The following is a 12,650-nucleotide window of genomic DNA, read 5'->3' as shown; positions in this document are numbered from 1 at the left end:
TGCCCCTTTGTGCCTTCCGCCAAAGGCTGAAAATAACTCAGTCTGGGGTCCGTCCCCCCCCCCCGAAAAATAGGGCTGGTTTGTGCATTGCTGCTTGCCATCTGAAACGATGCAGAAAGGTATCAACTAACATCCAGGCTGCTGGCTACGGCAGGTAGCCACGCATGGTGTGTCTCTTTAAACCCCTGTGTGTGCAGTGAGGAGATGATCAGGAGAAGGGAACTAGACAGGGAAAAAGAAAACCTGCCTTTCTCCAGAGCAGAAGCAGACGCAACTCAGGGGCATCCGCAAGTTTGGGTGCATTGGATTAAAAATCTGCCCTGCTTCCATTCCCCCCTCTCTTCTTGGGATATTCTGCTGGGCTTTGCCAGTTGCAAAGGGGGGAGGGGGAGATTTTGCCAGCACAGCGTTGAATTAGAAATAGGTTTGTCAAGCTGGGTAATTTCTTGGCACTCTTTTTTTTAAAAGGGGGGGGAATAAAAGGAGGAGGGGGGAAGGTTTTGTGTGTGTCTCTGTGCATCAGGGAGCTTGTTTCAAACTGGGTCCTGCCTCGCCTGCTGTCTGAGCTCCTGGCTGTACACTGAGCTGTGCTCTGTTTGGAATAACTGCAGTTCACCTCTGCATTGGCCCACTGCAGGATCCAACCCAGCTCCGGAGGAAAAGTTCTCACTCTCCGTCTCCCTTCACAAGACCAGCACCCGCACGCCTCGAGTGACTGTCCACCCCGCCAGCCGGCTGCCTTCTCAGGAGAGGTGAGTGAAGGACTTTGATTTAGCTGCTTCCTCCTTGGGAACAGGGGAGACAGAAAATTGCTGCACTTGGATCAAGGTTGGGCTCTTTGGTTTCTTCTGGGGCTGGGTTGTGACTCCTTTCCTAGCATCACCGAGCCGCAGGCAGCTACTCCCATGAGTGTCCCCTTGATGTAATGGGGCGACAGGGCTCACCCATGTTAATAAAGGACTCACGATTTGGCCCTTGGCGAATAGATTTATTGTTCAGTCTCTCTCTGTTTTTGAATGACAGAAAGTCAGAGGAAAGCTCAGCTAGGGAAGGAGATCTCAGTCTGTTGCAGAGTTTGACATGCAGAGCCATTTCCCAGTGCAAACAATTGTTTGTTAAGGGGGGGGGTGAGTGTGTTGCAATTGATGCGTGAGAGGACATGCTGTAAATATGCCCCTTGCAACATTCAGCTGCGCGCAGCAGGCAGGGAATCAAGGAGGGACGCTCGTCACTTCAGCCTTGGCCCCTCACGTGGTTACTTCGGGGATTTGTCCTTGGAGCTGCGATGTTCCAGGCTTTCTCTCTCCGCACTGAACAATTTTATTTGTGGGCGAGCCAGCCTGTTAATAGACTGCCTCCTCTTTCGCGTTACGTGTGCAAACTCTCTCGTCCTCTCACTCCTTCCCGGCTCCAGCCCTGGAAACGAGTGGGGGAGTTTGAATTCTTTTTATTTCCTTTTTTTTTTTTCAAAATGGCATGTAAGAGAGAATTTACCACTGGCCCGTGTTCCGTCCTGCATTAACAGGCCTGGAGCCTGGCACTTGCTGTTTGTACCTAGAGGGCAGGCACAAGGCATTGGCAGGGCAAGCCTGTGCTAAACTTCTGCTAATGCTCCTCTGAGCTCTGCCCTGGCCAGGCTGTCTATAATGGAGCAGGTTCAATGTGACTCACTCCATGGGCTTTCTGCTGAGACCGCCAATAATTGGGAGGGGGAGGGGGGAGATGTGCTAAGGGCAGGTGGCTTTCCTAAGAAGGATGGGCTAGTGGCTCTGGCACTGGCTTGGGATCCAGGAGACCTGGGTTCTTGCTGTGTGTGACCTTGGACAATCCACTCCATCCACCTTGTGCCTCAGTTTCCCCCCTATAAAATGGGGGATGGGGCTGCTCTCTTCCCCAGGGGTGTGGTGAGGCTAAGTGCACCCATGCTGGGGAGGTGATAGTCTACTGCGGTGAAGAGGCCAGCTAAGCAGCTGGAGAGCTTGCTTGGAATCAGCTCTCAGGTGTTGGGTTTGATGCAGAGGTTCTTCTCTGTGAATTATGCAGCAGGAAGGAGCATAGCAGCCTGGAAATCAACAAGACACCCTTTGCAGCTCCTCTGTGGTAGAAGCCTAGTATGTTTCCTGGAGGAAGGTTTTGCAGGGAAATGGGGGGCGGGGGGTTACTCAGTTTCATGAGTTTGCAATGATCCAGCACTGCAGATTCCCTAGTGGGCTCCACGGAGAAGCACGGAAGGCCAGCTGCATCGAACCCCACGTAACTGGTCAGCTGCAATGACCCTCCAGAAACTCCACCTGCCAGCTCACAACTAACCTGCCCCATGCAAGGCAACTGCACGTTTATTGTCTGTGATATGACGAGCCGGAACCGGTCCGCAAATACACCCTATGCCCTGCGGGCCACATCGCGCAGCCCGTGTGGAGCTCACGCACCCAGCCCCAGGGGGGATGTGATTTAAATCAAGTTGATTTAAATCAGGATTTAAAATCACTAGTCAGGAAGACTTGATTTAATCGTGGATTTTCTACATAAAAGTACATTCTGGAGTATGCTGCTCAAACAGTTTCACTTTTGTTTCTGCTGACTGTCCCTCCCGTCTCACATTTATCTCCAGACGGCTTCTCCTTCTCCAGATCTATTCCACCCCCAACAATCTTCTTTTCATCGAACTTTCTGAAACTTTGCACTTTTAGAGAGAGAGGTAAGGGATTGACTTTGTGAACACAAATTTGCAGAGGGACAAGGGGGCTGAGGTCTGTTATTTCTCACCTCTATATATTATTTATTGATTTAAAACCATTTTTGCTGTTAACAAGCATGTTCTCTCTGGAGACACAAACCCACAGTTTGAGAACTGCAAAACTAAGCATCTCTGATGGTCTCTTCTAGACTGAGCACTGAGTCCCATCGGGTAGATGGAAAGAGTAACCTAAATAATCGATACAGAAGCCCCTGGAACCCCATAAGATTGGGTGCCTCGTCCGTGAACTATTGGAACTCATTTACAAAACTTTTCTTAAAACACGACATGAATATATTGTCTCATACTATAGAATTAGAATTTATAATCCCTATTCCATGAGGAGGTATCTTTGGGCTATAATGTATCTTAATTAAAACTATCTTTAGATATGGTTTTTCCTCAAAAATCCGATTTAAATTAAAAACGATTTAAAATTTTTTTTTTAAAAACCACCATTGATTTTTAACCACCCTGGCCCGACCCTCAGCCCGTGAAAATCAATGGCAGCTTTGCCGGGGAGCACGGCAGAATCAGGCTCTCTGCTCCAACGCCTCAGTATTAGGGTGACATGTCTCCGCTTAAACAGCTGCCCTGCTTCAGTGTAGACGCTCATGCTACCTCCGCCGATGGGAGCGGTTCTCCCGTCAGAGTAGGAAATCCACCTCCTCGACAGGTGGTAGCCAGAGGGGACAGAAGAATTCTTTTGCCCACCTAACACTGTCTACACCAGGGGTGTTTGCCGCTGGAAGTTCCCAGTGGAGACCAGCCCTCAGTTTCCAGGCTGGCGAGGGAATTAATTTAGCGTTATTCTGATAAGGGCTAGAGGGTCCAACCTAGATCAGCGGCCAAGTGTGCTAGACACACCGGCCCAAATCCTCAAGGGGATTTAGGCACCTGACTCCCACTGGAGCGAAAGGCCTAAATACATGAAGATCTGGGCTATGGTGCTTAAAGTGAGGGGAGTAATTTAAAGTGGAGGGAGGAGGTCAAACCCCCACCTCCCCCGGTCAAAATCTAAACCCCGAGTTGGGTCGTGCAATTTAAGCCCTCTTTCTAAAGCTGCCGCTCCCAGTTCAGGATCGAATCCCTCATTTTGTTCAGACCACGTTAAGCACAGCAGCCCCACAGTAAGAGACAGCCCCTGTCCTGCAGCGCTGACAGTCTAAATAGGTGAAGGGAAACTGAGGCACACAGCAACATGACTTGCCTCAGGTCAGCTGCAAAGCCGGGACTAGGACCCACGTATCCCAACTCCTACCCCGATGACCTAGCCACTAACCACCACTGCCTGTCCTGCTGCAAGGACAATTTGCCCTTCACAGGGGGCCCACAAGGGAGAGCCCATTTGGATCAGAACTTTCCCCCAGTGTTGGTGTTCCCGGGATCTGGGTTTTGGGTTCTTGTACCGCGCCTGTCACGGCAGTATCTGAGCTCCTTCCAGAATTAATAGCATTAAGTGTCGCCCACGAAAGCTTATGCTCAAATAAATATGTTAGTCTCTAAGGTGCTACAAGTACTCCTGTTCTTTTAGCGATCCCAGGGGGTTGGATTCGTCTCCCAGCCACCAGCCTAGGGGGTTTAGAAGCTTGCAGAGTCAGCACAGCCCTAGATCTTTGACCCTCCGCAACACTTCCCACTGTAAGGACAAGGGGGAAAGGCAGTTTTCTAGCCAAGATCTGAACGGAGGTGGCAAGGCTGAGAAACAGAGACACACTGGGATGCAGTGGAGAAGGCTCTTGCACCTACTACATGCAAGGGGAGGAGGAGGCCGGGGCTAGGCAATAGGAGGGGAGCACACTGGTGCTGTTAAGGGAAGCTAGACAAAGGGGATGCTCTTGAGAGCTCACAGCCCGGAGGCTGGTTTTAGCCATGGGTTCCTCCTCCCCTGACATCTCAATTCTCCAGCGCTTTGAAACCTGCCAAGAAACCCCAAGCAAAAAAATCCAAACCTGTCGCTTTTCCTTATTGCTGCCAGAGGGCTCCCTGAATCTTTATGCCAAGCAGCAGGCAGGGCGGGAAACGCTCGTCTCGCTTCTCGCGCTGCCCAAACTGGCCATTTATTTATGGCTGTTTGGTTCTTCAGAAGCGCTCCGGAGGCTTATAAGTGACGTCGCCTTGCTGGCCGCTTCTTAGCGGAATCAGAAAGGCAGGTGGCATGGGCTAGAAGTTGCCATCCGGGACTGGGAGGCAGGATGCCTGTGTCGTCAGATGTCACTGGTATGGTCCTCTGCACTGTTTAACGATAACACTCGGCTGCATGTGTGCTGCCCCGGCTCTGCAGACCCCGACACAGCAGGCCTGAGAGAATCCCCAATGACCACAGACTCCGGTAAGGTACGAAGGCACCTGGCCAGGTTTATTGTCAAACGAAGCACAGTAATAGTTTCCTGCAGACCCTACAGGTAGAGTGACCAGACAGCAAGTGTGAAAAATCGGGATGGGGTGGGGGTGGGGGGCGGTAATAGGAGCCTATATAAGAAAAAGACCCAAAAATCAGGACTGTCCCTATAAAATCGGGACATCTGGTCACATTACCTACAGGGCATACTACCAAAACGTGCCCCCGGACAATGGACCGGCTCAGTCAGTGGCGGGATTTACGACTGCCCCCTAGGCCAGACAAAGACAACCCCTCAGGGGTGTGTTCTTATACACAGGTACAACCAAGTTACACCTCACTCCTGACGTATTGAGGTTCAACCCCTCTACATAGTAAGGTGCCACCTCTCACCTTGTACATGTTGGTTTGAGCAAAACGACCCCATCCATCATATTACCCTTTTGAACCTGTCTTTAGGACAGGTCAGCACTTTCATAGAATCCTAGAATATCAGGGTTGGGAGGGACCTCAGGAGGTATCTAGGCCAACCCCCTGCTCAAAGCAGGACCAACACCAATGAAATCATCCCAGCCAGGGCTTTGTCAAGCCGGGCCTTAAAAACCTCTAAGGATGGAGATTCCACCACCTCCCTAGGGAACCCATTCCAGTGCTTCACCACCCTCCTAGTGAAATAGTGTTTCCTAATATCCAACCTAAACCTCCCCCACTGCTCCTTGTTCTGTCATCTGCCACCACTGAGAACAGCCAAGCTCCATCCCCTTTGGAACCCCCCTTCAGGTAGTTGAAGGCTGCAATCAAATCCCCCCCTCACTCTTCTCTTCTGCAGACTAAGGAACCCCAGTTCCCTCAGCCTCTCCTTGTTAGTCCCGTGCCCCAGCCCCCTAATCATTTTTGTTGCCCTTCGCTGGACCCTCTCCAATTTGTCGACATCCCTTCTGTAGTGGGGAAACCAAAACTGAACACAATACTCCAGGTGTGGCCTCACCAGTGCTGAATAGAGGGGAATAATCACTTCCCACGAGCTGCTGGCAATGCTCCTACTAATACAGCCCAATATGCCGTTAGCCTTCTTGGTAACAACGGCCCACTGCTGACTCATATCCAGCTTCTCGTCCACTGTAATCCCCAGGTCCTTTTCTGCAGAACTGCTGCTCAGTCAGTCGGTCCCCAGCCTTTAGTGGTGCATATTCCTTGTTATCTGTGGAATGTGCTCGTATCGGAGTGTTCCGGTACCATCCTGGCACATCTTTATCTTACCTTTTAGCTGTGTGTAGAATTGCAACATCAGACCCTTCTTGCCAGCTCCTGTGAGCTTAACTTTGCTTTATGTTAGCAAAGTCTTAACCATGACTTTAGTTAGGCCTTAAGCCTCATATCGGGCCTCTGATATAAGGGTTTATGTTTCAGGGCCTCATCCTGCCACATTCCCCCACTTTTTGTCTTTTTATGGGGAGGATGTTTACCCATCGTCCCAGAAAAGCAGAATGCATGGACGGAAGACAACCCAATGGGCTAAACACTGTTATGTGGTTACCTTATTTTACCATCCATACACTTATGCCACTTAATCTGCACATTCCCTCGTATGACTGGGAGACACATTTTATTTTCCAGTTGTTTTCAGTCCCTTATACCAGGCCTGAGAACGTTAAGCCAAATGTTGCCAGCTATGGAAAAATTATGATAACCCATATCACAGACCACGTCCTGAATTCATACCACCTCATTAAACAGAATAGAGCATCGACACAACGGAGTTCTGGAAGAATTTAGCAATTCTGGAATAAGAGCTATTCTAGAATAGCATTGCGGTCACAAGGCCTTACACCTAGACATCTCTGTACCAAATAAATAAATAAATAAATAAATTGACCTAGAAAACTGACTTCAGCCAATGCTGATGTTACGCAGAAGACTGCCCGTGTTAAGGCTGTTAGCGCTCTAGAGAGCTGGGTTTAATTCTCACGGGTGCTATAGTCTTACTATGTGATGTAGAGTAAGAGACATCGTCCCTCTGCACTTCAGCTCCCCCCATATGTAGGGGCGATGGTAATCCTTCCTTTGTCCACTTAGGTTGTAAAATCTGTGGGGGCAGAGACTGTCTCTAACAAGGGGGAGAAACAGTGCCTAGCACTGTGAGCGTTACTATAATGTAAGCAGCAATGAATGCAGCCACCACTGGGTTGAGAAGAGGCAGCTGTTTAACCGCACATGGTCCATCACGATTTGGAGCAGGAAGTGATGAAGAATATTGTATCCTGCTGAAATGGTGGTGGTGGTGGGGGGTGGAATTTGAGGTGATCTAAGTGACTCACTCCAGAAGTGGCTGCATGTACAGCAATATACCTTACAGTTACACTCGGGACTTTGCTGCCAATACCCTAACTCTTATGAAAAACAACTACAGGGGCATTAGTAATCACAGGCGGTCGCAATGGGGGAGATTCTTGCTGGGCAACACAGAACTCAGAGCTCATAAGCCAACGTTCCACCTTAGCTCAGTTGTTCTCAGTCTTTGCCATGCCAGGTCCCACCTTCCATCTGGGTGGGGATTCTCCCTGCCTCTATTCCCTTCTGTTTCGGGATACGGGGAGGGGAGGGTTGTTAATTGGCATTGCAGTAACCCCTAGGAGCCCCAGTCCCAGTGCTAGGTGCCACAGAATAGGTGACTCCTACCCCCAAGATGAAGCCACGTGAACTCTCCACTGATCTAAGACACTGTAGCCTGGCTTTAACCCCCCCCCCAACATTGTTCAGCAGGGGAAGAGGCAGCCCCGATTTAGCCTTTCCACATGTGCTCCACCTCTAAGAAACTTGTCTAAGAAGAAAATAAGAACGGCCGTACCGGGTCAGACCAAAGGTCCATCCAGCCCAGTATCTGTCTACTGACAGTGGCCAGTGCCAGGTGCCCCAGAGGGAGTGAACCTAATAGGCAATGATCAAGTGATCTCTCTCCTGCCATCCATCTCCATCCTCTGATAAACAGAGGCTAGGGACACCATTCCTTACCCATCCTGGCTAATAGCCATTCATGGACTTAATCTCCATGAATTTATCCAGTTCTCTTTTAAACCCTGTTCTAGTCCTGGCCTTCACAACCTCCTCAGACAAGGAGTTCCACAAATTGACTGTGCGCTGCGTGAAGAAGAACTTCCTTTTATTTGTTTTAAACCTGCTGCCCATTAATTTCATTTGGTGACCCCTAGTTCTTGTATTATGGGAATAAGCAAATAACTTTTCCCTATCTACTTTCTCCACGTCACTCATGATTTTATAGACCTCTATCATATCCCCCCTTAGTCTCCTCTTTTCCAAGCTGAGAAGTCCCAGCCTCTTTAATCTCTCCTCACATGGGACCCTCTCCAAACCCCTAATCATTTTAGTTGCCCTTCTCTCTCATATCCCCCTCTGAGCACCTGCAGTGTATTTATCCTCACAACGGCCCTGTGAGGTGTAGTAAGAGGAGGCCCTGAAACATAAACCGTTATATCAGAGGCCTGAGGCCTGAGCTAAAGTAATGGTCAAGCCTTGGTTAACATAAAGCAAAGTTAAGCTGTGAGCCAGAGACAGGCCCTGCTCAGAGTCTGGCCAGGGCAGGGCCGATGGTGCAAACACACACGTAGCTAAAAGATACTGGACACTAGAGATACAAATATGTGCCAGGATGGTACCGGAAACTCCGACTCTTGCACATTCCTCACAGATAACAAGGAACAGGCTGACTCATCCTAAAGACAGAGGCAAAAGGGTAATATGATGGATGGGGTACAAGGTGAGAGGCGGCACCTTACTACATAGAGGGGTTGTACCTCAATACGTCAGGAGTGATGTGTAACTTGCTTGTACCTGTGTATAAGAATGCATCCCTGAGGGGTTGTCTTTGGCCTAGGGGGCAGTGGTAAGTCCTGCCACTGACTGAGCTGGTCCATTGTCAGGGGGCACATATGTACTAGCAGAACTGTAGACATCTGATCCGGGAAGCTAGAGACTGTTTCGTTTGGCAATAACGCTGGCCAGGTGCCTTCGTACCTTATCGGAGTCTGTGGTCATTGGGGTTTCTCTTGGGTTTGCTGTGCCAGCGATCCGCGCAGAGCCGGGGCAGCACGCAGCGGGAACACACGCATGCTGCTGACCGTTATCAACTTTGAGCAGAGCACCACACCGGTGACATCTGATGACATTGCTGACCCTCACTGCTGATCTGGTGAGTAAGCGAGCTGTCCGCTGTAGGAATCGCGAGGACAGAAAGCCGCGAGCTAGGGAACCCCCTTATCCCCTCCCTTCAAATCCCCACAGAGTTTGATAACTCGTGGATGGGCTGGATTGCCAGTAAAGGGGTCCATATGAATTTAAAAAAGAAAATGGGGAAACATGGACTGGCCTATGTAAAGCTATGGTAGAAACAGAAGCTTTAAAAAATAATAATAAAAGTAAAAAGCTAGGATTTTGCAATTAATGTCCATCGCAATAAGATGGCTTCAACAACACGCCACCACACTGGCCAGTCAAGTAATGGAGAAAACCAGGGAAGCAGAGAGATAACTAAAGCCCTGGAAAACCCGAGCTCTTCTAACAGTGCAACAGGCGGTCCAGACCCATGATATGCTCCAACAGATAAAGCAGGAAAACAAAAAATTGGAGACAGTTGTGGAAAACAAACCCGCAGAAGAAAAAGGTACCGTCCCCTGTTGCTCAACAGACTTCGAGTGCTCTTACAGTACCTGAAGGATGAGGGCATCCTTAGCTAAATTAAAAGATGGAACATGGGACGGCTGGAATGGATGGTGCGCTGGGGACATGGGGAATGACCCAGCTGGACCATCCTCTCTTGACCCGCAGTTGTTAAAAGCAGTGGGAATTGACACGTTACAGAAACCAGTTCTAGTACAAACCCTGTGGGGACCACTGACTCGTCATATCCTTGGTTTTGATGATGATGCTACGCAAACGGTTAAACGTGTGGCTCAAAAGCATTTTAAGTTATCTAGTGGATTAGCCGCACTTAAAGGAATTACAGGAATGCCAGGAGAGGCTCCGGCCAAGCTGGCTGACAGAATATAAATGTATGTTGGGCTAACAGCACGGGATATCGGTCTCGAGGATTTGAAGCGACTTGTTTTGGAGGTGATAGAACGGATGGATGCTTGGTGGAGAATGGAGGCAGAGATGTATTTGGGAACGAATGGATTGAAAAAGTGGAGACTGCAGTTAAATGGCGGGAAGGAACTCCTGTCAGCGAGCTGCGAACACAGTTAGGACAGTGGAAAACAGAGGGTCCTGGATACCCTCCCCGTGGCTGTGGTTGGCGAGGTCGTGGAATGAACAGAGGTAGAGGAGTGAATAGACAGAGCGAATGGGTGTCGCCTGAAACAGGAGATCTCAAAGGAGAGAATGAGAAGCTGCGGGCGCAGCTACAGGCATGTCTGATTGGCAAGGAGTCTCGAAAGCAGGAATAAGAGGCAGTGATGAAGGTGGCCAAGGCGCCTGTTTTGGCGTCTGGATTGAATGATCCGATTGTTAGTAAGTCAGTAGCATAGGCCGGGCCTCCCTGCAACTCGGAATGCATTTTCCAGCACCCCATAACAATAGCTGTCTGGGGGCACCCCCATTTAAGCATCTGAGTCAGGGATGGGCTTGCAGATTTTCTATTGGACACGGGGGCTGGAATTCCTATAGTAAAAGATGTATTTAATGTACAGGACTCCTAGGTTCTCTTCCCAGCTGTGGGAGGAGAATGTGGTCTAGTGGTTAGAGCAGACCGGGGGTCAGGATTCTATCCTACCTCCGCTACTGTGTGAGCATGGGCAACTCACGTCCCCAGCAACACCACTCGTTGTGCCTCAGTTTCCCCCACTGTCAAATGAGAATTTGTAAAATGCTTTCAGACGAGTAAAAGCAAGAAGATCGGAGTCTAGTTTGAGGGCTCTCCTGAGCTGCTTGGCTGATACCAAGTACCACACGCTGCAGGGGGTAAGCTGCACTTTTTCATTCCCAAGGGAGACAGGCAGGGGAAGCGCTTTAATATATTTTTAAACAAGAGTCTGGATATCTGGCCAAGTTCCAGTCTGGGTAATTATGTTCTTCCTGCTTAAATGTCGCCAGGGGCTTTAATGGGATGTGGTTTCCTTCTTCACTTCCTACCTTAAATGGTTTCGTTGGTGCTGTTATATGAGGCCACAGTGACCCATCCCAGAGGTGGCTGCATTTCAGCAATCTCTGTTTGCAGATCGCTCTGCCCAGCACCCAGAGGCTTGTGAGACCCGACGGTGACAACTGTTGTGACCTCAAGCTTCCTATGTTGCTGCTGGTCTGATGCATTCGCTGCTTTTATCCCAGCATGCCCCAAGCTCCCTTCTCCTAAAAACACGTGTGAGAAGAGCTCTGCCCTGCACCAAATGACCCTCATCTTATTGAGTTAATACAACAAACTCCTGTTTCTCTCTGCCTGAGGTTAGCACAGGGCTCCTGGACTCCTGGGTTCTATTCCTGGTTTGGTCCCTCTGTGACCACCGGTAAGTCACATTCCCTTCTGTGCCTCAGTTTCCTCATCTGCAAAATGGAGCTAATACTCCCTCAGCTCCCCGGGGTCCTGTGGGGAGGTCCTCGCAAGTCCTTGGAAGATGCTAAATGCATATTCATGGACTGATGTGGGAGATGGTTTTAATAGGCATTTCCCCTGGCAGGGAGACGGCCCATTTCTGCCGTGAGTGGGTCGTGCGCCAGGGGTCTTGGGAGGGGAAGCCAGGGCTAGTGGGTTTTTCAAAATGCTCCTAGCTCTTGAACTCAGGCAGGGATCCCCAACTCAAACCACCACGAGGGCCCCATGTGGACTAGGACATTGGCCCAAGGGCCGCGTCCCTGACACCTTTTCATACAAAGATGCAAAAACCACCCCCCGGAGCCCCCACACGCCACCCCTTCCATGAGGCCCCGCCTCTTCCCACCCCTTCCCCGCCCCCATTCCAACCCCTTCCCCAAATCCCTGTCCCAACTCCGCCTCCTTCCCTGAGCGTGCCGCCTACCCGCTCCTCCCCCATCCCTCCTGGAAAGTCCTAAGCGCCGGGAGGTAGGCGGAGGAGCTGGGATGTGGCGCGCCGGGGGGCGGGGAGGAAAGAGAAGGGACCCCTCAACTAAAGGATCAATGCAAAAAGAAAAAGAAAAGAAAAACCGCTCACAGATTTCTGGAACGAGGTCTAACGTACTGGCTGGGGGGGCAGAAGCCTGGCATAGCAGGACACCTGTACAGTAATAATCGTCATCCCTAGCTCTTCTAGAGCATGTCTCACTTGTAGATCTCAAAGCGCTTTACAAAGGAGGTCAGTCTCATTACCCCCACTGTACAGACGGGGAAACTGAGGCACAAGGCGACGACATGACGTGCCCGAGGTCATCCAGCAGGCCAGTGGCAGAGCCAGGATTCGAACCCAGGTCTCCTGGATCTTACCCTGTGTGTACATGTGTCTGTATACGTGTGCATCTCCGTGTCCATAGGTATCTGTGTGTGCCCCTGTATGTCCGTAGGTATATACATGTATGTGTATGTGTATGCAGACTGTGTTCTGACCTCCC

At 50.2% G+C, this 12,650-nt stretch overlaps 1 protein-coding gene across 4 annotated transcripts in view; it reads left to right on the top strand.

The window, feature by feature from the left end:
• Nucleotides 1-278: 278 nt before the first annotated feature.
• The window catches only part of BCAN (brevican), a 53,676-nt gene continuing 41,304 nt past the window's right edge, over nucleotides 279-12,650 (top strand). Inside the window, exons 1-2 of one of the 4 annotated variants that reach the window (XM_044992100.1) lie at nucleotides 279-297; nucleotides 638-752. The gene's annotated coding sequence lies outside the window, so the exon portion shown is untranslated. Of the gene's footprint in view, nucleotides 425-528; nucleotides 753-9,070; nucleotides 9,286-12,650 lie in introns of those variants that run through there. The other 3 variants (XM_044992099.1, XM_044992098.1, XM_044992101.1) reach the window with 3 other exon arrangements.

This window comes from Mauremys mutica, chromosome 17 (assembly GCF_020497125.1).
Source record: "Mauremys mutica isolate MM-2020 ecotype Southern chromosome 17, ASM2049712v1, whole genome shotgun sequence".
Lineage (NCBI taxonomy): Eukaryota > Metazoa > Chordata > Testudines > Geoemydidae > Mauremys > Mauremys mutica.
This window is presented reverse-complemented; position numbering and strand designations above follow the sequence as displayed.